The sequence below is a fragment of the Carassius carassius genome, chromosome 4, assembly GCF_963082965.1.
Source record: "Carassius carassius chromosome 4, fCarCar2.1, whole genome shotgun sequence".
Taxonomy (NCBI): Eukaryota; Metazoa; Chordata; class Actinopteri; order Cypriniformes; family Cyprinidae; genus Carassius; species Carassius carassius.
In genome coordinates, this window is record NC_081758.1 from 23221301 (window position 1) to 23248452 (window position 27152).

Consider the following 27152-nt stretch of genomic DNA (forward strand, 5'->3'; position numbering starts at 1 on the left):
TCATGCCTCTTTCTCTTCCTGTGGTAATAATTTGTTGATTTTAATGTGCAAAACCTCACTTGACCTACTGCAAATAGTAGCACGCTCAATAAAAGGACCTGGAAGAAAAAAGCAAAGACACGATACATTTTATTCAAGTCAGAGAATATAAAAGGTACTTCAACCTAACAGCCAATGTTAAATCTACTTTCAGAGAACATGGACATGCTAATAGACATGTAGTCATAACTGCATAGTTTTTAAATGATCAAAGGAATCTTAGGCATTTGCACAAAAGAACATGATTAGAATCAGAATTTGTGGGGTGGTTAGGACAGTAAATAAAATCACTTAATACATAAGTTACTGACCAGATTCTGCTGGTTTATGACTTGCCACATCTTTTACAATGGCACAAATGTTTTCAAGAATATACTCCTTTGGCATGTACAGCTGTTTACAAAAACACAAATTATCTTAACAAAGTGTGGGGGGGGGGCTCATAAATGTCAAAATAAACAGATACCATCCTGTTCTCTCTTACTTTATTACAAATAGAACAGTCAGTCACTCAAAGCAGTTCATACTTTGTTATATTTCATACTCAGTTCAGACTTACTGTTGCAACTTGTGTGTTGACATAGATGTCCTCAATCATGTATTCATGATCACTCTTGAACAATGCAAGCATTTTGGGAAAATTCATTCCAACTGATCCTGATGCCGGCAACACAAAGACATTTAACCTCGGTTTAGTTGAACATTAATAGAACATGTCTGATACATGTGCACCTCACTGACCTCTCTTGCTCTTGGGAAACTTCTTCCTCAGCTTGTTTTCCAAAGGGAGCAGCTTTTGTACCATGTCTGACTTGGCCAAGTAAAAATCTGCTGTGATCTCATCAGCTAAAATCTTAAAACAACAATGATTAAAAGGCACACAAAGTAAATAGGGATTTGCAATTGTAATTTTTTTTTAATTATTATTATTATAATAATTTCAAATAATTATTATTATTTGATAGCTGAAACAGTTTGAAATCAGGGGAAGTGGGAACTTTATTCCCACCATATTAGCCATATTTATTTTTTACACATGCAAACCTTTAAACAGTATATGCAGGAACTACATTTCTACCAGCAATGTATAGAGAAGTTCTCATGAGCTTTACCTTCTCAACTTCTGCTCCACCTGCAACTGCTGCTCCATTTTCCATTCCTATTCTGACTTAATCTAGATTCTATAAAGCTCCATAACATAACAGCTTCAGTCAATGACTGTGATGTTTAACGTGATGTTTAACCTCAGTGAAAACCACTATTTTGTTGATGTCTGACTTGAAGGGATGTGAAAAATGAATTGTGCTAACAAACGGGTCCACTTTTTTTCTGAAAAAACAAACAAACAAAAAATGGAAAGTCATTAATTAACTAATTAATTAATTAACTGTTTGTTGCAGTTATAATGCTGAGTGCTGAAATGTTTTCTTAAGCATTGCAACATTGCTAGTGAGAAAATGTATTCAACAAGCAAGAGGAGTTTTCATTCAATTAACTCAAAATAACGCTCACGTAACGCCTGTCTGTCATCATAGTGACCAAACGTTCATTTGCATATTATATCCCGTAGGGTTCAATCAAATAACTTTTATTGTCCCATGGCCATATACGCAGCCGTTTAGTGACAGATTAAGATTACAGAATTCACAACACAGTGAACAGCTTGTAAAAAATTATAGTCTGCCTCGGCCCAGTTTCCACCCCATAATATGTTTGATCATGCTCATTTCCCAAAATGGCTTAATTATTATAGAGAAGAAAGTCAAGAGTTATGTTGTTTGTAGACCATTTGGGATGATTACATCCTGAGCAAATGGTCACCAATTGTAGAATGGGAATGGTGTAGGACACTGAGAACCACCTCAGACAAAGGGGTGTCAGAACTTAATTAACTGATAGAGACTACAGCTGTTACAACAGGAGCTACTTCATTAACATGAAGGGTAGTAAACTGAAAACGTATAAAAGGTTTTAACTTAGGATGTTCTGGGTTCATTCTGACTCCATTGAACCCAAGGTAATACATGTACTTTGTCACTGCTATGCTGCAATAAACATCTTCATCAAGATCTTCAATGTCCTCATCACTTTTTCTTACAAGCTCTTAGAGTTTTGCAGTGTACAGTTGTCTAAGTAACAGCTGTGACTGAGTGATTGCAGCACACCACATGTTATTTCTATAAAAGACAAATAATAAGCCCAGTTGTCTTTTTAAAAGTGGTTTTAACTATTAACAGGGCTTAATGTGAAAGTGTTTTGCTTTCATCTTTTACAGCTGGAAGGGATTTATTAAAAAAAAAAAAAAAAAAAAACCTACAGAGACATTTCTTAAGTTCAACTAAGTTAAACTCTGTTAGTGCCCTGCGCCTGCAATAATGTTTTGGCTTCCGCATGAGAGATATCAACTACTCAGACAATTCAGTGTATCAGTGTAAACATCATCAGAGAAAATTTGTGATCCTGTAGCTGAGAAAAGTGACACACTGTAACTAAACAAAATGATGTTTAATTGTTAATTTTCTACATGTATTTCCAGATTAATAGGCATGCCAAAGGAAAAATATTGTCCTCCAGACCCACGCAGATTATATACCATCATGTCAGCAGAGGAAGCGGCCAGTGGGAAGAAGTCATACTGGACCAAGTTGGAGATTTCTAGTTAGTTATTATTCCTCACGCCTCAACTCATACAATTAATGTATTTTTATGAATGTGCTACGGAAGATACAGTTAATTGACATGAGTGTCAAATGCTTTGATCCACAGTGACTTGCATTGCTGAGTATATACATATGCCTGCGTGTTCTCTGGGAAATTTGGAAAATATTTGTGCACTCTTCCTGTGCTTCCATGGTACAGGGCGGGTCAGAGGTCTAAGCACACTATGGACACTGACCCATCTGACTGCTCTCCACATCAAAAACAACAACCTGAGCCAGATTCCTCCTGAAATTGCAAAGCTGCCCCATCTCGTCTATACCTAAACCTGTGCTCCAACAAACTGCGCTGCCTGCCAGCAGAACTCGGCAACATGGTGACTCTCAGGTACGTGACAAATTTGTCAATCTCTACAGATTAATATTTTTTTTTTATAAAATTGTGAAAAAAATAATTATATATATATATAATTCTTTTTTTCTCAATTTTAAAATATTAAATATTTTTAATGGTACTTGTCTTTAAGAACCTGTAATAATGCTGAAAGGTCAATAAAACTATTTCACCTAACTTCAGTCTAAAGGGAATCCATGGAGATTGACCAATTTGTCACCTACCTGAGAGTCACCATGTTATATATGTGTGTCTATATATATATATACACACACACACACACACACACAATAAAACTAATTAGGATGTGACTCAGCTGGACTTATTACTCTATTAAAGCTAAAATGATTGACAAGTGTATCATAAATAGTTTCAGGCATTTTTTTTTGCTTTGAGCGATTTTATCCACTAAACAGACGCCTTGTTATATGGTCACATTTGTTTCTTACTTAGTGTATTTTTTTAGGGAACTGCTTTTGAACAACAATTGTTTACAGCTTCTGAACTTGGTCGGCTGTTCCAGTTGCAAACACTTGGCCTCAAAGGTAAAGATGTTTTTTTTTTTTTTAATTCGAACAATGTTGTTATATAATTATACAGTACATGCTGAACAAGTACAAATACAATTTACAGTTCCTTTTGAATAGCATTCTTTAGACTTGAGTGTGGTGCTTTAATAGCAGTGTTTTTATACTTTGCTCTAACACTCATTCTACTACTGCATGTGCAGAGTTCAGTACAGTTAGCTTGGCAACATATTCACAGATTTCATTTGAGGAAAATGAGGCTGTAGCTCGTTGTAGGTGTTAAATGTGTAGTAACAACTTTTAGCTCACAAGTTATTGATCTGAGAAATTTGAATCTGTGTATATCTTGCCATATTTTACTGAACTCATGTGCAGGAGGTGGAGACAGTGCAGTACTACACTTTTTTTCTGGAAACACTGAAAGAGCGTGGATATGATGGCTTTTTTTGTCCAAACTCTCGTGCCAAAATCATGTCAGAACAGGAACGGACACGTGGACGGCTGTGCTGTGTTCTTCAAAACTGAGAAGTGAGAATCTCCTTCTGTCTTCTTACAAGGCTCAAAGTGAAATGATATTAAGCTCATCTTGTGCACTCTTTTATTTTCTAGATTTACTCTGGTGCAGAAACACACAGAGTTCAATCTGTTTGCCATGGCATATTCGAGGGCTAAACAGAGTCACAACCAAAGATAACATTGGAGTAGCTGTCCTGTTGGAGGTGAAGAAAGACTTGTTTGCTAATGGTAAAGACCTTGAATGATAACTCTGTAGTTCATATTAAATAGCTCAATTTAGGTTTCCTGTTCTTCACTGACACACATCTCCTGTTTAGCTTTGTCCTGTAGATGGCAGTAAAACACAAAGTTAACCATGTTTACATGAGAAGACCGTAATAACTACTGTCTCTGAAAATAAATTAAAGTTCACAAACAATACTATGTCAGTAAAAATAATTTTGAGCCCAGAGATGATTCGACATAGAGTATATTAGTATTTATTTATTAATTAAATTATTTTATTTTGTTTTTTACATTTTGGCAATGTGAGGCAAGTTGGATATCTAGATATTGACTACTTTGAAAATAACATCAATAGCATTCTTTGAATGTTTTAGGAGATGCAGCTGCAATTAAATGAAATGAAACATTTATGTCTGTCAAAATTTTGTAAGCCAAGTTAGTCAGAAGTGACAGGGTTTCCGCGGGTCTTAGAAAAGTATTTAAAAGTCTTAAATTGTACAAGAAAGTCTTAATTAAGATTTCAAGAGGTCTTAAATTTGGGGATGGAAAGACCAGAATTGCGATATAGCTGAATGTGACGATTAAACTTCAAAAGACTATGATTTCATTGAATAAACTATAGTGTTGCACATTCAAATGCTTCTGTGTGTTTCACTGTTACTGGGAAAACCTTTATATTTCTACCAAATGCTCAACCTGCTGGCAGAGAATGAATGAGCATATTCAATAAAACTTGTTGTTTTGTTCAGAGTAGACCACAGTAATAAATATGCACAATATTGTTATGTGGGCACTTCTAAATTCTGTAAATTATTATATATTACAAATTATTCAGAATTTGGAGTGGATTTTAAGAATAGTTCACCCATCAACTGGTCAAAATGCACAACACCGCTGTATGCTGCTTGAAAGAGGCATGTGCCGCTCTGATGTAAACAAGCACGCACGAGAAGCACATGGGGAAACACGTGAGGGACCCGCTGAATAAAAGCACATTCACTCTCTGACAGCAGATGGCGCTAAACTGCAGCAAATGCAGCCGTTACCCTGGAAACCCAGTAACTAAAGCAGCTGCACTACTTTCTAAAACATATTCAATTCAAGTTTTTTTCAATTCAATTCAAGTTTATTTGTATAGCGCTTTTTACAATACAAATCGTTACAAAGCAACTTTACAGAAAATTATGTTTCTACAATATTTAGTAATAGCTAGTAGTCTGTGCACGTTTGACAGGATTTTAGAAAAAATAAAAAATAATAATAATAATACAAGACGTAGTCAGCTAGACGATGAACTATCAATATTATTAATTAATAGTAATTATATGATGCAGTCACACATGTAGCAATAATTGTTAGTTCTGTTTGTTGATTCAAGGTTAGGATCATCTGGGGTCCTCTGAGGGTCAGCATCATCTCTTCTCAGGTGTTCTGGATCCAGACTGGAGCTTGTGTAAATCCTAGTTACCACAGGATTTCGTGGCAAAACATAGAAACAAATTAGAGACATCATTAGCATAGCTGCTGATCCAACAAAGTAAAATTAGTTTAACCCAAGTTAAAGAATAAAAACGCAGATGCAACTACACTCACAATTTAAGAGATACATTATTTGAATGCTTGGCGAAAGAGATGCGTTTTTAATCTAGATTTAAACAGAGATAGTGTGTCTGAACCCCGAACATTATCAGGAAGGCTATTCCAGAGTTTTGGAGCCAAATGTGAAAAAGCTCTACCTCCTTTAGTGGACTTTGCTATCCTAGGAACTACCAAAAGTCCAGCGTTTTGTGACCTTAGGGTGCGTGATGGGTTGTAGTGTGGTAGAAGGCTAGTTAGGTACGCAGGAGCTAAACCATTTAGGGCCTTATAGGTAAGTAATGATAATTTGTAACTGATACGGAACTTAATAGGTAGCCAGTGCAGAGACTGTAAAATTGGGGTAATATGATCATATTTTCTTGACCTCGTAAGGACTCTAGCTGCTGCATTTTGGACTACCTGTAGCTTGTTTATTGACGAAGCAGGACAACCACCTAGAAGTGCATTACAATAGTCCAGTCTAGAGGTCATGAACTAGCTTTTCTGCATCAGAAACAGATAACATGTTTTTGTAGCTTGACAATGTTTCTAAGATGGAAGAATGCAGTTTTTGTAACATTGGAATTATGATTTTCAAAAGACAAATTGCTGTCCAATATAACACCCAGATTTCTGACTGTAGAGGAAGTAACAGTACATCCGTCTAGTTGCAGATTGTAATCTACAAGATTCTGTGTGGTGTTTTTTGGTCCAATAATTAATATCTCTGTCTTATCCGAATTTAATTGGAGAAAATTATTTGTCATCCAATCTTTTACATTTTTAACACACTCTGTTAGCTTAGATAATTGGGAAGTTTCATCTGGTCTCGTTGAGATATATAGCTGAGTATCATCAGCATAACAGTGGAAGCTAATTCCGTATTTTCTAATAATATTACCAAGGGGCAACATGTATATTGAAAATAGAAGGGGACCTAGGACGGATCCTTGTGGCACTCCATATTTTACTGATGATAAATGAGATGACACCCCATTTAAGTAAACAAAATGGTAGCGATCGGACAGGTAGGATCTAAACCATCTTAGAGCCTGCCCTTGAATACCTGTATAGTTTTGTAATCGATCTATGAGTATGTCATGATCTATGGTGTCGAACGCAGCACTAAGATCAAGTAAGACTAGAAATTAGATGCAGCCTTGATCTGACGCAAGGAGCAGGTCATTTGTAATTTTAACAAGTGCAGTTTCTGTGCTATGGTGGGGCCTAAAACCTGACTGAAATTCTTCATACAGATCATTTTTATGCAGGAAGGTGCTCAATTGAGCAGACACAACTTTTTCTAAAATTTTAGACATAAATGGAAGATTTGAAATTGGCCTATAATTTGCCAGTACACTAGGAGCTAGTTTTGGTTTCTTAATAAGAGGCTTGATAACCGCCAGCTTGAATGGTTTTGGGACGTGACCTAAAGATAACGACGAGTTAATGATATTGAGAAGCGGTTCTTCGGCTACAGGTAACAGCTCTTTTAGTAATTTAGTGGGTACAGGATCTAATAAACATGTTGTTGGTTTAGATACAGTGATAAGTTTATTTAGCTCTTCCTGTCCTATATTTGTAAAGCACTGCAGTTTATCTTTGGGTGTGATGGATGAAACTGAAGTGTTAGACGCTTTAGAATCTACATTCGCTATTGTATTTCTAATGTTATCTATTTTATCAGTGAAGAAATTCATAAAGTCATTACTATTTAACGTTGGTGGAATATTTGAATCAGGTGGCGTCTGGTAATTTGTTAATTTAGCCACTGTGCTAAATAAAAACCTTGGATTGTTTTGGTTATTTTCAATGAGTTTGTGGATATGCTCTGTCCTAGCAGTTTTAGAGCCTGTCTATAGCTGGACATACTGTTTTTCCATGCGATTCTAAAAACTTCCAAGTTAGTTTTTCTCCATTTGCATTCAAGACTACGAGTTACTTTCTTGAGAGAGTGAGTATTACTGTTATACCATGGCACAGTACGTTTTTCTCTAACCTTTTTCAATTTGATGGGGGCAACAGCTTCTAATGTATTAGAGAAAATAGTGCCCATGTTGTCAGTAATTTCGTCTAATTCATGTGTATTTTTGGGTACAAATAGCAGTTGAGATAGATCAGGCAGGTTATTTGCGAATCTTTCTTTGGTGGCTGGAACAATAGTTCTGCCCAGACGGTAAAGCTGAGACATATAGTTAATATCAGTTATACGCAGCATGCACGATACAAGGAAATGGTCTGTAATATCATCACTTTGGGGTACAATATCTATAGCAGTAAGATCGATTCCATGCGATATAATTAGATCTAGTGTATGATTAAAACGATGAGTGGGCCCGGTGACATTTTGCTTGACTCCAAAGGTCAGTAAACGCAAGTCCTAATGTATCATTTGCATTATCAACGTGAATATTAAAATCTCCCATGATTAGCGCCTTATCAACTGTAACTAGAAGGTCTGAGAGGAAATCTGCAAATTCTTTTAGGAATTCTGTATACGGCCCTGGTGGTCTATACACAGTAGCCAGAGCAAGAGATGCATTAGATTTCTTTTGCATGTCTGACAGTGTAACATTTAGCAGAAGTATTTCAAAAGAGTTAAACCTGTATCCTGTTTTCTGGGTAACATTGAGAATATCACTATATATTGTTGCGACACCTCCGCCACAACCAGTCTGACGGGGCTCATGCTTATAACAGTAGTTCGGTGGAGTAGACTCATTTAGACCAAAATAATCATTTGGTTTTAGCCAGGTTTCAGTCAAGCAGAGTACATCAAAACTATTTTCTGTGATCATCTCATTTACAATAACTGCTTTGGGTGTGAGTATTACATATTAAAGTAATTTTAAATAGCCATTCAGATTTGTGTGAATAGTTGTGTGACTACAACATGCCCTAGATACTGTTGAAGTGATGTGTCGTTCGTGAACGAATCGTTCTTTTTGAACGAATCTTTTAGATAAACAAATCGTTCTCGTTCACGCAATCCACCGACTCATATTTCTCGTTCCCTGAAGTTCCTCCCTCCACAGCAGCGCGGCACTATAAGCAGCGCATGCGCAGCTCGGTGAACCGGTTAACAACCATTTCATTTGGTCAAAGAATTACTCAACCTCGAGCCAATAGCCTTCGAGTATGAGATGTGACACAGCATGTGATTTGTTGAATGTAGTGAACGTATACGCCCTTCAATTAACGAGTTTCAAATGAGTCTGAACGAGATCTAAAGATCTTATCGTTCATGAATGAAATGACTGAACGTATATACTCATGTCGTTCGTGAATGAAATGACTGAACTGGTACACATGTCGTTCATGAACGAGTTGAATGATTTAGTACATCTCGTTCGTGAATGAAATGACTGAACTGGCACACGTTGTTAGTGAATGAGTTGAATGAACAGATACGTCGTTCTGAAAGAAATGAACTGGGGCCTCATGTATCAACACTGCGTACGCACAAAAACACGGCGTACGCCAGCTTTCACGTTCACGGTCAGATGTACTAACAGTGAAATTAACGTAAGAATGTGCGTTCCTCCACGTAAACTTCATGCCTGGCGTACGTACATTTGTCGTGATTTTTGTCCGTTGGCGACTCATAGAGGCAATAAAGTGAAGTAGCAAACATTACACTACGAATTGTTCTATCGCACCACCAGATTGCTTATAATTTGTAATTGATAAATTATTTGACATATTATTGTCACACGAGTCTTATTAAAATATTCTATTAATTATGCAATTAAGTAACATATATAAAGCATGTGCAAATTGATAGCCTACAACCCGTCTAGCAATGGCAGTGTTGGCTTTATTAGAGGACATTTTCAATGGACGAATCCGGAGAGAACGAGTTTTTAGGGACCACAATGATTTTCTGGCCCACGATGATGACTGGCTTATCAGCCGTTTCAGATTTCCAAGGGCTATACTCTTGGAGCTCTGCGCTGAGTTGGGTCCGAATTTGGAAAGAGAGACAGTGAGGAGCCACGCATTACCCGTTCCTTTACAGGTGCTTACTACACTTGGTTTCCTGGCAACTGGTTCTTTCCAAAGAGAACTAGCAGACCGCTCAGGTATAAGCCAGTCGTGTTTGAGCCGTGCAATGCCAGCTGTATGGGACGGGATCATCCGCTTGTCTACCCGGTACATAACGTTCCCATACGATGCAGGTGACCAGCCAAACATTAAAGCGCAATTTGCAGCGATAGCCGGTTTTCATAATGTAATCGGAGCGATCGACTGCACACATATTGCTATAAAGGCGCCATCTGAAGAATTTGCATATGTGAATCGGAAACCTTTTCATTCAATAAATGTGCAGATTATATGTGATGCACAAATGCGCCTAACAAATATTGTGGCAAGGTGGCCTGGGTCAACCCATGATTCATTTATCCTCACAAACAGCATGGTTGGGATGAGACTCCAAGCTGGCAGGGTGCGCGATGGGTGGCTACTTGGTAAGTTATGCATTTAAATGTATGGTTCTATCTAAAAGTTTAATGTTTGTGTGTGTAATTATTCAACTGCCCATCAGGAGACAGTGGTTATCCACTAAAGACGTGGCTGTTAACCCCCCTCACCAACCCACAAACTGACCGAGAGCGCAGATACAATGATGCCCATTCTCGCACTCGGTCAGTTGTGGAGCGGGCGATTGGGCAGCTGAAAAGTCGGTGGCGCTGCCTTGACAGGACCGGGGGGATGCTGTTATACCGCCCTGACAAGGTTTGCCGCATCATACTGGCCTGTGGAGTGCTGCACAATGTTGCGCACAGGCATGGCATACACCTTGGTGAGGTGGGGGCACCGCTAGATGACCCTGACCCAGGACCAGTATATGTGCAACACAATCAACAAGCCATTCAGGCCCGTCAACGTGTAATTGCGACAATATAAATAGTAGGCCTACTCAGACAAAAAAAGTTTATTTTTTGACCAATTCTTTTAATGAATGGCTTATTTCTGTAAGTGCGTCAGTGACATTTTTTAAGTGACTGTTCATTTCTTCAATGGCCCTAACAATTTGTTGCTGTGACTCCAGAACAGCATGAGTCAAGACGCGACCAGATGGACGGGGTTCAGCACTGGGGGGAGCATTAGAGACACCGGAGACGCTGGACTGAATGGGCTCTGGCTGCTCGGGTGGTGCGGACTCTTGAGTGCGTGCCAGTGGACGTTTCTGCTGTTGTTCCTGCGGTTCCTAAGTCCAAATAAACACAAGCACATGTTAACTGTATTTGAGTCTGTTCCTTATTAATGGGTACATTACTACATTGCATTTTAAAATTAAATGGTGGCTGGTAGGCTATGTATCAAAGTTAAGGAAATAAATTTTTAATTAGTCACCTTGCTGGCAGTCCTGTAGTATATCCGAGTCTCCCACATCAACGGATACGATTCCAGAGATTAACGTGTCTCCTACAATAGACGCAACTCTCTGATCAAAGGGTGCGAGTTCATCTGCCCCTGTACCACCGCCTGTTCTGCCCACACTTTGTCGGTGCGCAGCAGTTCTCCGCTTAACTTCCACCTTTATGTCAGACCATTTCTTCTTCAGTTCATTTACGGTGCGACTCTCAGATCCCACCACGTTGACGGCATCAGACAAACTCTCCCACTCTTTTTTCTTTCTTTTATTATTAATTCCAGAGGACAAAGTTCCAAATAAAATATTTTTTCTTGTTTCTACCTCTGTTAGTAGGACCTCTAATTCATTTTCAGTGAAATTTCGTTTCTTGCTTGCTTTAGCCATGTTCTAGCAGGTTTCTTTTGCCAAATTAGACTAATTACCATATTTAAATTAATTTAATTGAGGGAGGAGACAGGGTGTGGGGTTGTGCTCGTGCATGTGCGCTCAATTTCGCGTTAATTGGGATGTACAAAGAAAATGTATGTGGAATGCTGCGTATGCAGAGATTAATACATCTGATTTTTTTTGTGCGTACGCACATTTACAGCTTTGACCGTAAGCAATGTTTTAGTATGAATTCAACGCAAGTCTTTGTACATGAGGCCCCTGGTACATAGCTTATCTCGTTCGTGAACGAAATGAATGAGAGTAAACCGGGTTAGTCTGCCATTTAGAATGTCAATCTCGCAAAATGCAAAGCGCAGTTACAGTTACTGTGCACATACGCTTGTTTTGATATTTAGCATACAGAACTCCACGTTTAATCCCCGATTTATGAATGTGAATATATAATATACAACCTATCTGACCAAACAATTAAAATGCTAATTAGGCAAGAAAACCTCATGCTTTATTCATCTGAACAAGTTAATTAGACTTTATATATATTGAACGCGATTATGCACACATTTTAATAAAGCCAGATCAGTTTTTGAAACAAGTGAATACGTTCATCGACTTAAAGGGTTAGTTCACCCATATAGCAAAATTATGTAATTAATAACTTACCCTCATGTTGCTTCAAACCCGTAAGACCTCCGTTTATCTTTGGAACACAGTTTAAGATATTTTAGATTTAGTCCGAGAGCTCTCAGTCCCTCCATTGAAGCTGTGTGTACGGTATACTGTCCATGTCCAGAAAGGTAAGAAAAACATCATCAAAGTAGTCCATGTGACATCAGAGGGTCAGTTAGAATTTTTTGAAGCATCGAAAATACCTTTTGGTGCAAAAATAGCAAAAATGACAACTTTATTCAGCATTGTCTTCTCTTCCATGTCTGTTGTGTGAGAGAGTTCAAAACAAAGCAGTCTGGATATCCGGTTCGCGAACGAATCATTCAGTTCACCAAATCAAACTGAATAGTTTTAAACGGTTCGCATCTCTAATACGCATTAATCCACAAATGACTTAAGCTGTTAACTTTTTTAATGTGGCTGACACTCCCTCTGAGTTCAAACAAACCAATATCCCGGAGTGATGCATGCACTCAAACAGTACACTGACTGAACTGCTGTGAAGAGAGAACTGAAGATGAACACCGATAAATTTTATGCATCATTGCCGTGTATTAATATTAATTAATTTTTTTTTTGAACAGTAGTGTGTAATGTTACAAAATATTTATTTTATCTTTTGAACTTTCTATTCATCAAAGAATACTGAAACAAATTTGTACATAAAAGTTTTCAACATTAATAATGATAAAAAAGATTTCTTGGGCATCAACTCATATTATAATGATCTCTGAAGGATCATGTGACACTGAAGACTGGAGTAATGATGCTGAAAATTCTGTTTTGTTCACAGGAATAAATTACACTACTATATATATATTCACATAGAAAAAGTACATGTTACAGTACATTCCCTACTTTTAAAGTTTGTAACATATGTATGAAAAAAGGGCTCCTGCTGTATGGTTTGGCTTAAATGTAATTTATTAAGTTGATTTTAATTTAAGTATTTTGCCTTAATGAGAAAAAAACGACAAAAATAAATTATGCAATAAGGAACCTTTTTTTATTAGAACTTGTTTGTGGCTCCCACAAGAAATTGGCTGATATATTAGATTTTTTTTTTTTAAATGTACACCAAATACAAATTTATTATTTCCCCTTACATGCATTTAAAGGGTTAGTTCCCCCAAAAATGTAAATTCTGTTGTTGATTACTCACCCTCTTGTTATTCCAAACCTGTAAGACTTTTGTTCATCTTCAGAACACGGATGAATGTTTTTATTGAAGTCTGAGATATTTCTGTCCCTCCATTGACAGCAACACAACTACCACTTTGACGTTTCAGAAAGACTGCAAAATATCCATATTCAAAATAAATATCCGAAATTTCATATGACCAATTGAGTAGTTTTCTCCAAATTTATATGGATTAGTTTTTAACTCTTTATTAACTTTTTGAAGCGTTCAAAGTGGTAGTTGTGTAGCGGTCAATGGAGGGAAAGAATTCTCTCAGATTTCAATAAAAACATATTCATTTGTGTTCCGAAGATGAACGAAGTCTTGCAGGTTTGAAAAAAAACATGAAGTTGAGTAATCAATGACAGAATTTACACCTTTGGATGAACTACCCCTCTAAAAACTTTACAAAGAATAACGCAATTAAAGAGAATGCTTTGATATACATTACACTCTGTCAAAGCTTGCCCCATATGTAACGGCAGTTTGCATGAGTGTTTTGAAAGACTCGTAATCTACCATATGAACTACAGGAAATGTTATGGTATTGGTGCAAGCACTGACAATTGGGTAACACACAGTGTGGTTTGGCATGTGCTGCAGACAGCAATGGTCAAATTTAAACACTATATTAAACTTCTCCCTTTCTGACACAAGCAGAGGCCTGTGAGCTTGCCCAGTCATCCACTGCATTATCTTTGGCACAGACAAGTTTTTTCCTGCTGCTGCGTCTTCTGGTTGTGTGTCTTCAGAAGAAATAAAGAGATGTAATGAGAATTAATGTTTTAGTTTATTTATACTCTTTTACATTGGGAACTACAGTAGCATATTTACACCTGGTTATCAAATAACATAGCACATTATAAAAACATTTTAAGTCCATACCTTCAAGTTCAAGTAGGAAATCTTGAAAGAATTCCATGATTTTTGACTCTTTCACTTGTTTAATCGAACCAATTGGGCTCATTTCTGGGGCCAGGTGGGATAAAATGTAATGAGAGTCAACCTAAACACCAAAAAGAAAAGCATAAAAATGTATTTTAACATTTGTTATTTGTGACAATACAAAATAAAACCTAAAATGCTCAAAACAGAATTTCTACATACTTTGTCATCATATCCTATGACAGAGATCATGACACTCCTGTGGCTTTTTCTGCATGACTTTGATTAGATCGTATATCTCAAGGCCCACACGCAGTTGTTGCAGCATTTGGATGAGTTTTGTAGTAATTTGTAGAGCAAGAGCTCTGGCAAAACAAGAATAAAGACAAAAATAAAACATTAAAATGCTTCAAATTTAAAAACAGGGCATTCAAAACAACAAAACAAATTATACAATTTATTTGCATAATTTAAATGAATTCCTTTTTGTTTAAAGAACAATTATAATGTATGAGTCTGTATATATAGAAAGACCTATGAGAAAGGCTCATAGCTCCCATCAAACAAGTCTATAATTGCGAGTGTGATATGCAAGTAATAAGGTACGAGAGGATGTGCTGTATTGTGAATAAGGGCGTTGATAAGTGCCTGCAACCCCTTCAGCCGTGACTTATTCCTGATACAGCACAGCCTCTCGTACCTCTTAACCTTTACGCTGATAAAATCCAATGTGATTATGAATGTCAGCTCAGCTAGCAACACTGGACATCGACCACACGGCAAACGTTACTAATGGTGGCTCTGGCTGCTAGTGTTGGCTAACGTTAATAAAATCTAGTCAACGGTAACACTAACTACAGACTGGTCTAGCCAACGTTAAGTATTTAAATGGGACAGCATAAGGAGAGAATCATTCAGTTCACTTGTCACTGCGTTTATGATATTAAATTAGTTATCTTACCCAGTAAACGACCTGTTGCTCGCCATTCTCGCTTTGCTTCACTTCTCTTGGAAACCGTAGTGGCCGTGGCCAACTTGTCACTTCAATTGTGGTTCATCCTGGTTGGTAGAGACCGCCCACTGAGCTACAGCTTCACGTGCAAACAAAACTTTTCAATTCGCAAAACTTTTCAACTTGCAAAACTTTTCAACTTGCAAACCTATTCACCTCGCAAGCAAAATATTTTGACCCGCAAAAAAGACAGCAGAAAAGAGAGCAAAATGTGTGGGTTTGGGATGAAAAGTTCTCGAAGTGCACAAGGAAAAATAAAGGTTTTCAAAGATTTACACGCACTGCAAATAATTCTGTTATCAACTTCTTTATTTTTGAGCCTTAAGAAGACTTTTTTTGCAATATATATATTTTTTAATTACAAAATAATTCGTTTTACTCTCAAAGACAATATGTTTGTTTGAATAAAAAAAGACACAAAAGAAACTCCATAGTGGTGTACCATTATCAATTGAAAAAATCCTAGAATAACTTGCCCCAACCCTAACTTGAATGGTCCTATTTAGCAGAAAATCCATTATCCAATTATACATTTTTCCTTTAATGCCCATCTTTTCTAATTAAATTAAAAGTCCCTCTCTCCATAACATGTCGTAAGCCTTTTCAACATCAAAAAATACTACAACTAATACTTCTTTATTTACCATTGCCTTTCTGATTTCAGATTCTAAACATATAACTGAATCCATATTATTTCATCCTTTTCTAAATCCGCTTTGATGTGGGCACAAAAGATTTTCCTTTTCTATAACATAATTTAATCTGCCTATTACCATCCTTTCCATTAATTTACACATATTTGATGGTAATGCAATCAGTCTATAACTAGATGCTAACGAATGATTTTTCCCAGGTTTTGCAATTGGAATGATTACACCATGTTTCCATGAAGAGGGAAGTTTACCTATTTCCCATATCTTATTGAAAAGTAGTAAGATAAAATTCAGGGACACATCTGAAAGATGTTTTATAATTTCATAACATATATCCTTCCCTGGAGATGTATGCCTGACCCCTTGTAGTACCCGTTTCAACTCATAGATGCTAAACCCTTCATCCATTACATCACCCTCAAGCACTCTTTGAACCATTGTATTGGGATTTTCACTCATGATTTGCTCTCTATACGTTCTCATATCATCTGATATGTTACTATCACTGTGAACCTTTACAAAAGCTTCTACTAACTCCTCTGCCTTTTCTTCATTAGATGTAATATATTTATCATCTTTGATTAACGTTGGGACACCTTTATACATTTGAATCCCTCCCATCTTTCTTATCATATTCCATATTTCACTTATATCTGTACTCTCACCTATTTCATCACAAAAAGTCCTCCAATACTTCCTTTTATTCACCCTTATTACTCTTCTTACATCTGCCTGGGCTCTCTTATATGCTATTAAGTCATCAAATAAATATGTTTTTTTCACTTTTCTTAACGCTTTGTTTCTCATTTTCATTACTTCACTACATTCGTCTGTCCACCAAGGTACTGCCTTTTTTACCCTGATACCTTTATTTTTTCCTATTACCTCATTAGCTGTATCACAAAGAATATTATTTATTTCCTTATTCAGTTCCTCTATGTCTCCTAACTTTTACTTTCATACCAGCCATTTTACTTTCACAACTCTTCCCAATTTGCTTTTTTAAATCTCCACCTTTGAATGCTCTCTTCAAGACATTCCTCTACTTCCATCCCAATACTACATTCAATAGGATAATGGTAACTACCCATACTACTTTGCTCACATACTTCCCATTTACATTTTCTTGCTAATCCACTAGATACAATTGTTAGATCTAATACTGAATGCCTTCCTCTGACTACATCCATCCTTGTTACACTACCATCATTCAGACATACAAGATCATTTTCATCTAAAATTTCTTCTACCACATTCCCATTTGGATCATTATTTGTGCTTCCCCATAAGGTACTATGTGCATTAAAGTCACCACACCACGCTACAATTCCCATCACCTCCTACATCTTTGTACAACTCTTTATTTAGACTTTTACATGGATTGTAGAAATTAATTATCCTAATATTTGACTTTCAGCTTTCACTTCTACCACCACTGCCTCAAGTTCTTCAATAACATTTACCTCCCGAAAGGCCACATCTTGCTTTATAAAAGTTATCACACCTCCACCAGTTCCTTTATTTCTATCTTTACGCACAACAGAATATCCCTGAACCACAAAACTCAAGTTAGGCTTTAACCATGTCTCCTGTACACATATTATATGAGGTTTTACATTAAAATCATCAACATGTTTTTTAAATTCCTGTCCATTAGATATAAGGCTTCTTGCATTCCACTGCAAGACAATCACTACCATTAAGCCCTTCCATGCTCTGTCTGTGTGTTATTAGTACGCACATTTAATTTCTCATTTACCTGTTCTACCGTTACCCCATCAATACTTAGATATTTGTCTGCTGCTCTAATTATGATTTTAATTCTCTCAGTCCTACTTTCTGTATGAGCCGAACAATTCACTACTTCAGCAATGAAAGTGAGAAAAGCCAGTCTGTCTTCAATTAACACACATTCCTTCTGCTTTCCCACTTTTGTATTCTCTTCCCTTATCTTTGGCGGAACTGCCATCTTTTCAACTGCTTTTTCTGTATCCTTAACTCGTTTAATAGCCTCTGCATATGTTATTCCTTCCACTACCTTGACATTCTGTACCATAGCAGCACTTTTCCTCACTTGACATCCTCCATATCCCGCACTGTGATCTCTCCCACAATTACAGCACTTAGGTTTTACACCTTCTTCACATCCCCCATATTCATGTTCTTCCCCACATCTTGCACAACGTTGCTTACCTCGACACACCGCAGCCACATGCCCATACTTCTGTCACTTAAAACATCTCAACGGAGGAGGAATAAACGGTCTTACCACATAACTCATTGCTCCAAGGAATACTCTACTTGGCATTTTCTCCTCATCAAAACGTAGCATTACCGAAAGGCTATCCAGTCTCTCTTTATTCCGAGTGTATTTCAACCTCCTCGCTTCTAAAACCGTTGCTCCTGAGATGTTTCTCTTTATTACATCCACTGAAATATCGGTGGGAATACCTGAGATTACTCCTCGTATCCATTTCTTTCCTTCCACGACACTGCACGTCACTTTTTGCCCACCTAATGTTTTAATCCCCACAGCAGCCTTCTGTTGCTTACTATCTTTACAAAAAACAATCATTTTTCCATCTCGCAAAATTTTAGCACCTTCAATTATACCAATCGTTTCTTTCAGTGCCTTGGTAAGTTTCAATGGATTCATTTGATTTACTGCCTCAGAAAAAAATTTCACCAATACCTTGTACTCCTCCTTACTTCTTTTACTTTGATTATCTTCTCTCTCGCTTTCAGTACCTGACGTTTGGTTCCAATCTTTCCTCCTTTTCCTCTTTTCCACTACAGTCCACTTACTATTTTTGTTTACTTTATTTCTCCCACCATCAATCTCTTCCTCCATGTCTAGATCACTTCCTGCCACCCCACTTCCTTCCATCCTAGCTTCAGTCACACCCCAGTCGGTTTGCCGCCCGCCCAGAACCTTAAATCAGCTCTTCCCTAGTGCTAACACACGATGTAACTCACGTAAACAGTTCTTCCTAAACATTTTATATAGATTAACAATTCCATAAGGAAAATCAAACTAATAACAAAAGAAATACAAGTTATATATGCAAAAATAAATAAAAATAAATAGTATTATGCTTGTGATCACATGACTTCACCGTGCAATTTTTCCTGATACCAATTTCAAAATAAAAGCCTCTTGTATTAGTGCTATTAGTTAATAATAATTTCAATAATCTAGTGTAACAACATTACACTTGCCACACATGTTAATCAATTTCTTCAGGATCATTAAGAAAACCACAGGTCGATGAGTTTGATCAGGGTTGGAGTTAAACTCTGCAGCACTTTGGATCCTCCTGGGTGAGATTTGAGGAACTCTGCTTTACACAAGTTAGATGGGAAACCGATTTCTTCTTAGTGACCTTATGTAAACTGTATTTATGACAAAGAACTGCACATATACAGATATTGTAACAATCTATCGGTAAACACAGAGGAGACAAGTCTGCCGCTGTTTACATATGAAATGTAAAGTGCACTGACTCTGGGGCGATCACGAATTTGTGTAGGCTACAATATATGTAGCTAATCGCTACAGCCCTTCTAAAATGGCCTAGCGACGTCTCATGTTTCTTACATTCATTTCCGAGAACCAGGACAAATATTTAAATCGATCGCTCAGGCATTCATGGGGCATCGAAATCTGCGTTCTGATCTGGTTCTATAGGCTACATACCGGTTACATTTTTTTTCGGTACCCAACCCTAGCCACCGTGCTGTTTGCATCTCTGAGCAACACCGCTGTTTCCTTCCTGAACGAATCAGCCGTTTAAATGATTCGTCAGGTACCATGGTTGAATCAACGTTGAATTACCTTTCGATTTTGCAAATTGGATCAACTTTGAAATCACGACGTTGATTCACCGTCTTACCTTCATCGCGGGTGAATTACGGTCGTTTTGCAGACCTTGGATTAACGCTGAATGAGGTGTTGATTTTGAAATGTTAATCAACGTTGATAACACGTTGTTTCACCGTCGTACCTGGAACCATGTATAAATACACACTTGAATGTTCAATTAGATCCTAGTTTGCATTTAGATTGTTGGCGCTGCCATCTCAATTAGAGCTAGGTAACCGGTATTACATGACGAAGGATTAAAAGACTCAACTCAGACATTATCTGGCGTTTAGCCTGCACTCCCGCACAAGAGAGCAGCTGCCTTTTTATTAGTGATTGCACACCTGTGTATATTACTCCACCCACTTCTTGATTATAGTCAATTAGAGAACATATACAATTACATAAGTCAACACCCCCACTTGTTCTTAAATTGACAGAATATAACACAGTGCATCACATACATGCATTTAAATAATTCTTCATACTCCAAATAAAAAACACATAAATTTATCCATTTTAGCTTTAGACACAGATTTTGTTAAAATGTCTGCCACCATATCAACTGTAGGACAATAATGAAGAATTATTTTGCCATCATTCAGTACAGATCGGACAAAATGATACCTTATGTCAATATGCTTACTCCTTTGTCGACAAACCGGATTCTTTGTAAGTGCAATAGCACCCTGATTGTCCTCAAAAATAGTCACTGGTGCATATTCAAGTACATTGTCCATTCCATTGATTAAATTGGTCAGATACAAGCTTTCTTGCGCAGTAGCTGATAAAGCCATATATTCGGCTTCACATGTGGATAAAGCAACAGTTTGTTGTTTCTTAGATTTCCAAGAAACAACAGGCCCATTCTTAGACAAACTGAAACAGTATCCAGTAATACTATGCCTGTCATTCAAGTCTGCTGCCCAGTCTGCATCGCTATAAGCCACTAGTTCAAGATTTACATCACTTCTATTGTAACATAATTCCAAGTCTGCTGTACCTTTCAAATATCTCAACACATGTTTAGCAGCCACCCAATGTTGTTCTTTTGGTGCCCTTAGATATTGTGACAATTTACTAACAATAAAGCTCAAATCGGAGCGACTTGTCATCATATAGATTAAACTGCCAATCCCTTCTCGATACCTCTTTAGGTCAACAGGTTCTCCATCATTGTCAAATTTTACTTTGATTTCACATGGGGTTGATCTTGGTTTGCAGGGAGTCATATCAAATCTCTCCAAAAGTTTTAAAATGTATCTTTCCTGATTCATTTTTACTTTGTCATGTTCTTGTGTAAAGTCAATGCCTAAGAAATGTTGAAGTTTTCCCAGATCTTTAACTTTGAAATTAATTCCCAACATTTCCTTCACATCTCTGAGTATTTGATCATTACTCGCTGCAATGAGAAGATCATCAACCCAAATAATCAGTATGACTCTTTCTTTGTCAGTTTGTTTACTGTAAACACAATAATCTGCTGAATTTTGAACAAAATCATTTTCAATTAAGAAATCATGCAACATCTTGTTCCAATTTCGTCCTGATTGTTTCAGACCATACAGTGATTTATTGAGCTTACATACCAATTCTTCTCCTGTTTTTGACTCAATTTCAAATCCTTCTGGTTGCTTCATATAAATTTCACAATCTATAGGAGCATGCAGATATGCAGTTTTAACATCCATCTGATGTAAATTCAAGTCATATTGTGCTGCAAGCTGCATCAAAACACGCACTGAAGTTATATCGGCAGTAGGTGAAAATGTCTCATTATAATCAATACCTGCCACTTGACTATAACCCTTTGCCACGTACCTGGCTTTATATACTCTCACATCAGGATTTTCCTTTATAGCATAAACCCATCTTCCCCCTACTGCCGGTTTACCTTCTGGTAGGGTTGTTAATGTGAAAGTATTATTCTCTTTCAGAGAGTTCATCTCATCCTCCATAGCTTCAACCCACTGCTCTGATTTTAAAGAGCCCAAGGCTTCCTTTAGTGTCCGGGGAGAATCACATGCAACACGATAGCAATTGTCAATGGCTGATCTGCATCATCTTTAACTTCATAATCATAGTCTGCAAAGTACTGAGGGGGTCTTCTTTCTCTTTTTGGATATCTAGTACCTAGATCACTCTCTTTTTCACCCTTTGTACTGACTTCACCTTCAACTTTCATTTCTTGTGGAATTACTTTAGTCCTGTCTAGTTTTGGTACTAAGGTTTCAACCTCCTTCCGGTATTCCATATATTCATCCACATCCTCCACTGTCTGAGTATCCCTTTCATTTGTACTTTTTGTGACAAACTTCACCAGTCTACTCTTAAGTACTCTCCCTGTGTCTGGATAGAAAACAAGATAAGCAGGGCTATTTTTGTCATAACCAACAAATATACCCTTGTCACATCGTGCATCCAACTTTTTCTTGTCATACTTGTATGCATAACACTCTAACCCAAACACTCATTTTGGATAGATCAGGCTTCTTTCCAGTTATCAGGTAGTATGGAGTTTGTCCCAGACGTCTATTATAACATCTGTTTCTAATTATAGCAGCGGTTTGTACCGCATATGTCCACAACTCCTTTGGTAATTTACTCTCAATTAGCATACATCTTGCCATTTCAAACAAAGTCCTCCAAGCTCTTTCAGCTGTCCCATTTTGATGGGGTGAATAAGGAGCTGAGGTTTCATGTCTAATAGCATTCTTGCTGAGCAATGACTGAAATACGGAAGATGTAAATTCTGTTCCATTATCTGATCTTATACATGTAATCTTACCATACGGTGCAACATCAGCAATGAATTTCTCAGTGGCTACGGCAGTGTCACTTTTGTTCTTCAAAAAATAGGTAAACACAGCTCCTGAATAGTCATCTGTGAATGCTAAGGCAAATCTGAAACCATCTTTTCCTGCTGGTTCTATAGGACCAGCCAGATCTGCATGAACAAGTGCAAATACATCTTTTGCTTTCTCATCTAGATCTCTATTTCTGTTTTGAGCAAATTTGCCTTTTACACACACTTCACATTTCAAATTGGATCTGTCAATTTTAACTCAAATTTTCATCCCTTCTGTAACATTCTCCAACTTTAACACATCATCATAATTACAATGACCCAGTATTTCATGCCATGTCTGAATATCATAGCACGCGTTACACTCATCAATCTCATTAGCAACAGTACTCAAATAAAACAGTATGAATATCAAAAGTTGTACCATTTTTGTGAATGAGTCGGTTCTGTCCCTCTTTGAAGATTACTGTTGCTCCGTGTGAAATTGCTGCTTTGACAGAAAATATGTCTTGAGAAAATGATGGCACATAAAGTGCCTCCGTCAACATCATGTCCACAATGCGACCATTGCTATTTCTCAAACGCATTTTAGCGGTACCCTTCTTCAACGCGAATCCACTGGCACGTTTTCCATCAGCCAGCTCCAGAATGTGGCTCTGTGGCTTGAAACTTAAATCGAAATCCACAAACTTCTCAATGTCCTTAACGATATGTTTAGTAGCTCCAGAATCCACCATGAGACCTTTCATTTCCCAACCTGGTCTCACAGAATTCCGTGAAATGTCCACTACACCATCCGGGACTTTATTGACCTGCTCCACCATAAACGCAAATGTGTGATCCTCCTCTTCGTCCACCGTTTGCTTCACTTTATCCCGCTTTCTTCGACGACAGTGCACGTCTATATGTGAGGTGCTTTTACAGAAACTACACCATTGTCTCCGTTCCCCGCGCTCCCCAGCAACCACCGTGCACTCCGCGGCTTTGTGACCCTTCTGGCCGCAATTGTAACAGGTGAGTCTCATACACCAATTGTCCCTTCCTCTAATTTTCGTTATGCTATCCTCTCCCGAACTAGCAATGCCGAACTTCTCTGTGCTTTCATAGCTCCTCAGTTTTACTTTAAAGTCAGCAAATGTTAGTTTTTCATCACTCTGCGTAATAAAAATAGAAAATGGTTGAAAGTATCGGGCAAACCCTTTAGAATCATGGCAGTCAATAAATCATCGCTCAAAGTCTCTCCCGCATTCCACAATGCTGTAACTACAGTCTCTGAACGAATAATGTAATCTGTAACGGTTTCATTTACACCTTTCTGAAGAGATGTCAACTCTGTATACAAACTTATCACACGTGGCTTCCCCTTACCAGCGTAGTGATCTCTCAAAATCTGTAATGCCTTTCTGCCATCATCCGCAGCCTCTTTCATCACAAGCGACATACTCTTGTCATCTAATAATTGGATCAGAACTGCATATGCCTCTTAATTTTTACTGTCGTCCACCACCTCCGCACCCTCATCATTCACGGCCGAGGCTTCACCCAATATGATGGATTTCAAACCCGGAAGACGCAAATGTGCCAGGAACTTTGTTTCCCACAGTTCGTAATTCTTTCCTCTCCGTCGAAACATAAACGATTCCATCGGTTCCCAAACTCTTTACTGTTTGATTGAGATTACAAATTGAGATTGGGAGGTCATTCCACCAGCTGGGCACAGTCCAGGAAAAGGTCAGTGAGAGTGATTTTGAACTTCTTTGGGATGGCACCACAAGGCGTCGTTCACTTGCAGAGCGCAAACTTCTGGAGGGCACATAAGATTTAACCAGTGAGTTTAGGTATGTGCACAATGTTTCACAATAACTTTGATTATTGTGAAATATATTTAACTGAAAACTGAATACAAAATAAATCACACAATATTTTCACTTTACAGTTCAGTAACAGTGAGGTTGAAAACAAAGTGGACAACACTATTCATTAAACACTTATTTAATGTATTCAGATGAGTTTACAATTTACAAATTATTCACAAGCAGTGTTTTCAGAGGCCCCAGTTACACTGTTTTAATCAGAACACTAGCAATACAGTGTAGTAAAATAAGTAAAATCAAATTCAGTAAATTTTTATTAAACTAAGTACAATCAAAACCTATCACAAAAGGTCAAAGCATCTCTACCAGAAGTGACAGTGCAATGTAGCAGATGAACAATTTCTTACCAATGTTTCAAGAACAAGCTGGATCCTTGATGACTCTACAAGGGGAAAGAAGAAATGGTTTACTGAAAAGTTCTTAAAAAGCAGGATTTCATTTTATACCATTTCTTTAAACATTGGTTCTCAAACTTTTTATACTAAGTACCACTTCAGAAAATATTTGTTATTAAATATTAAGTTCCACCATAATGACCAACATTAAATTTCAGCAGCGTAGTAGGCCTAACTATTCAGCTACAGTTCTACAGTTAAAAAATGAGGCAGTTTTATTCTAATCAGAATATTAATTGTTGTCAGCCACTTTACCATGGGAAATACAGTTTGAACATTAACACTACACTGTGCTTACATACAGGTAAATGAAAACTTAAAGTTTAAATTAAAATGCGTTATAACAAAAGTTACATAACTTTACTGTACATTAACTGTACTTAAATGTACAAAAAAACCTTACTCAAAGATTAAATTAAAATGTATTAATATTAATATTTAATTTAGTGATTCACCTGCGTAACCACTAGAGAGGGGCCTGACACTGAGAACCACTGCTTTAAACAATCCTAATTCATTTTTAAATTCATTTTCATTAAATCATTAAAATTGCACCGACATTTGCACCTATATGTTTAAGAAAACACTTTGAAACTATTATTAGAAAAAAAAACATAATAAGACACCTAATGCATCAGATTCATATCAGGAAAATGTGGAAAAATCTCTAAAAGACCGACATTAACACATAACTTACCAGCAACACAGTACGTGAGCATCTAACTTGATCATCTGTGATAAAGCAATGCAAAAATACACACACGGGTATTTATTTATCTTCTGCAGGTTACATGTCCTTACCCATTTGTAAACTCTGGTTATATTTTACTATTTTCAAAAGATAATAAAGATAGCGATTTTCTTACCTCATTTTGCCAGTATGTTTGCAGGACCTCGCAGAACACATCATAGGCTACCCTTCTTGTGTTCACAGCTTTTGTTCTCTTTTGACATGTCACGACTCAAATTCGCTCAAAATAAAAAATTAACAGGCAAATATTAAATAATTCGGGACCGACCTAGCAGTCAGTTATAACGAGCAGCAGCTCACAGTCAGCCGCCTCACTCACAGAAAGACGACAATAACGGTCATATTTGTAAATGTAGAAAGGCGCTAACCGATTCATTGTCCAGTTTCCTGAATGACAGCCAGATTGACCAATAATGATCAAAGTAATAAAACAAAACTACCAATAGGAGTTGTTTCAGTGTGATAAAGCAGCGAAATGTATTTAGTTTTATTGCTGTTAATGATGATAATATTTAACATATACCTTTTAGATTTTATAATAGGTATCATGACTAAAATATTTTAAAATACAATTAAAATAATAATAATCTTAAATAATTTTATATAAATAATTTAAAAGTTTAACCTTTTTCAACCATTTAGCATTAAACATTTTTAACGTTGTTTCATTAAAACAACTGACCTTATTTCAACCATATTTCAACATTGAAAGTTGGTCATGTGCTGGAAGTTTTTCAACCATTCGGCTTTAAACGTTGAATCAACATTGTTTCAACGTTGAAACTACAACTGACCTTATTTCAACCATATTTCAACGTTGAAAGTTGGTCATGTGCCGTAAGTTTTTCAACCATTCGGCTTTAAACGTTGAATCAACATTGTTTCAACGTTGAAACTACAACTGACCTTATTTCAACCATATTTCAACGTTGAAAGTTGGTCATGTGCCGTAAGTTTTTCAACCATTCGGCTTTAAACGTTGAATCAACATTGTTTCAACGTTGAAACTACAACTGACCTTATTTCAACCATATTTCAACGTTGAAGGTCGGTCATGTGCCGGCTGGGTTCATTTTTGAAAATAATCAGTTTTCGATGTTTAATGTTTAAAATATCACAACATTATTTATGCATTTGTAACTGCAGGTTAAAGTATTTAGTGTCCCTCAGAGCTGCATTAAACACTGTGTAAGTACATCTAAATGCCACTTCTAATGCTCTGCATTGCAAAGATAAATTCTGTTGATACTGATTTCATCCGCTTGGTAACCAAATGCAAGAATTTGACTCAAAAGATGTTGCACACTTTTAGGAATAGAAAGACTTAAAGGTAAAAATGCCCATAAAACATGTTGGAAATGA

General features: G+C 37.1%; 1 long non-coding RNA gene and 2 pseudogenes across 1 annotated transcript in view; 2 read left to right on the forward strand and 1 right to left on the reverse strand.

Annotated features, from left to right (window-relative positions):
- On the reverse strand, positions 1–11333 carry LOC132130935 (large ribosomal subunit protein uL1m-like; annotated as a pseudogene).
- Positions 1–27152, forward strand: part of LOC132139523 (uncharacterized) — a 318882-nt gene that overhangs the window by 147945 nt on the left and 143785 nt on the right. The gene's annotated exons all lie outside the window — the stretch shown is intronic.
- LOC132130990 (CCR4-NOT transcription complex subunit 6-like) overlaps positions 2580–27152 on the forward strand; it is a 26970-nt pseudogene continuing 2397 nt past the window's right edge.